This window comes from Heptranchias perlo, unplaced genomic scaffold, assembly GCF_035084215.1.
Source record: "Heptranchias perlo isolate sHepPer1 unplaced genomic scaffold, sHepPer1.hap1 HAP1_SCAFFOLD_1079, whole genome shotgun sequence".
NCBI lineage: Eukaryota > Metazoa > Chordata > Chondrichthyes > Hexanchiformes > Hexanchidae > Heptranchias > Heptranchias perlo.
This window is the reverse complement of record NW_027138299.1, coordinates 57,501-59,855: the sequence shown is the minus strand read 5'-3', so window position 1 is coordinate 59,855 and position 2,355 is coordinate 57,501. Positions and strand designations below refer to the sequence as shown.

General features: G+C 51.9%; 2 pseudogenes; both read left to right on the top strand.

Annotated features, from left to right (window-relative positions):
• Positions 1–330: 330 nt before the first annotated feature.
• Positions 331–447, top strand: LOC137307646 (U2 spliceosomal RNA; annotated as a pseudogene).
• Positions 448–1,385: 938 nt separating this feature from the next.
• On the top strand, positions 1,386–1,504 carry LOC137307654 (U2 spliceosomal RNA; annotated as a pseudogene).
• Positions 1,505–2,355: the final 851 nt, after the last annotated feature.

The window sequence follows — 2,355 nt, the reverse complement described above, 5'->3', positions numbered from 1 at the left end:
TATTTTAAACGACAAAGGTGTTCAGAAGGAAGTCCTGGGGGGAAGGCAGGCAGGGAGGGACGGACACAGGGAAGTCCGCACAAAACAGGTCCCCTGGAACCTCTGACCCAGAAAAACGGGTTCCTGGTGAAAGCAGTCCTGCCATTGACATGACAATGGACAGGGCCCGGCAGCTTGAGACACATCTTTCTTTCAATATGCAAGTTCTTTTTAAAAAAGTTTCCTTCCACAGCAGCTCTGAGTGAGAGAGAGAGAGAGAGAGAGAGAGAGAGACACTGACTCACTGACTGATACTGACACCGACACACACACACACACACACACACACATATTATTTACTTTTATTTTTAATTGAATTTTAGAACAGGGAGATGGAATAGGGGCTTGCTCCGTCCACTCCACGCATCGACCCAGTATTGCAGTGTTTCTGGGAACGGTGCAGCTCCCCGTGGGGAGATATTCAAAAGGAAAATCAGCTCTTTCCCAGTGTCTCTGTGTGTGTGTGTGTGTGTGTGTGTGTGTATTATTACTGAGAATAAAGCTGATATCTCTCTCTCTCTCTCACTCAGAGCTGCTGTGGAAGGAAACCTTTTTAAAAAGAACTTTCTCAGCTCAGTGGTATTTTTTTCTTCTCCAAGGCTGAGTGCCGCTCGCACGTAGCGATATAATTCAAAGTGCAAAATAACTTGGCGTCGTTGACTTGAAACAAGCAGGGTCTGCTTCCAAATGAAAGCTGCGCTCCCGAACTGGACTGACTGTCTGTCTGTCTGTCTGTCTGTCTGTTTGTCAAGGGGAGGAAAAGGCGGTGGTGGTGGTGAGGGTGGAGCTTTACGCTCAGGAGGGGAGACTTTCTTTCAGAGGTGCCAATTAATCTGCAGCAGAAAGTCATCCCCCCCCGACCGGGATTCGAAGCCCGGTCCTGACCACAAGACCACCGGGGAGAGTTGCCTCAAGTCCCTGAGGGACCTGGACACGAGGCCGAGGACACACGCACGCCTGCTGCACTGGCAGCAGCGACCAACAGGGGGCTGACCGGCTGATCCTTCCCTTTCACAGGCAGGCTTTTGGCCCTCGCTGAAACGACAAAGGTGTTCAGAAGGAAGTGCTGGGGGGAAGGCAGGCAGGGAGGGACGGACACAGGGAAGTCCGCACAAAACAGGTCCCCTGGAACCTCTGACCCAGAAAACCGGGTTCCTGGTGAAAGCAGTCCTGCCATTGACAGGAGAATGGACAGGGCCCGGCAGCTTGAGACACATCTTTCTTTCAATAAGCAAGTTCTTTTTAAAAAAGTTTCCTTCCACAGCAGCTCTGAGTGAGAGAGAGAGAGAGAGAGAGAGAGACACTGACTCACTGACTGATACTGACACCGACACACACACACACACATATTATGTACTTTTATTTTTAATTGATTTTTAGAACAGGGAGATGGACTAGGGGCTTGCTCTGTCCACTCTACGCATCGACCCAGTATTGCAGTGTTTCTGGGAACGGTGCAGCTCCCCGTGGGGAGATATTCAAAAGGAAAAACAGCTCTTTCCCAGTGTCTCTGTGTGTGTGTGTGTGTGTGTGTGTGTGTTATTACTGAGAATAAAGCTGATATCTCTCTCTCTCTCTCTCTCTCACTCAGAGCTGCTGTGGAAGGAAACCGTTTTAAAAAGAACTTTCTCAGCTCAGTGGTATTTTTTTCTTCTCCAAGGCTGAGTGCCGCTCGCACGGAGCGATATAATTCAAAGTGCAAAATAACTTGGCGTCGTTGACTTTAAACAAGCAGGGTCTGCTTCCAAATGAAAGCTGCGCTCCCGAACTGGACTGACTGACTGTCTGTCTGTCTGTCTGTTTGTCAAGGGGTGGAAAAGGCGCCGGTGGTGGTGAGGGTGGAGCTTTACGCTCAGGAGGGGAGACTTTCTTTCAGAGGTGCCAATTAATCTGCAGCAGAAAGTCATCCCCCCCGACCGGGATTCGAAGCCCGGTCCTGACCACGAGACCACCGGGGAGAGTTGCCTCAAGTCCCTGAGGGACCTGGACACGAGGCCGAATACACACGCACGCCTGCTGCACTGGCAGCAGCGACCAACAGGGGGCTGACCGGCTGATCCTTCCCTTTCACAGGCAGGCTTTTGGCCCTCGCTCAAACGACAAAGGTGTTCAGAAGGAAGTCCTGGGGGGAAGGCAGGCAGGGAGGGACGGACACAGGGAAGTCCGCACAAAACAGGTCCCCTGGAACCTCTGACCCAGAAAACCGGGTTCCTGGTGAAAGCAGTCCTGCCCCGCCCTGCCATTAACATGACAATGGACAGGGCCCGGACCAGGCGCAGCGGACGGTAGCGAGCAGTCGGAGGGTGAAAATCCGCC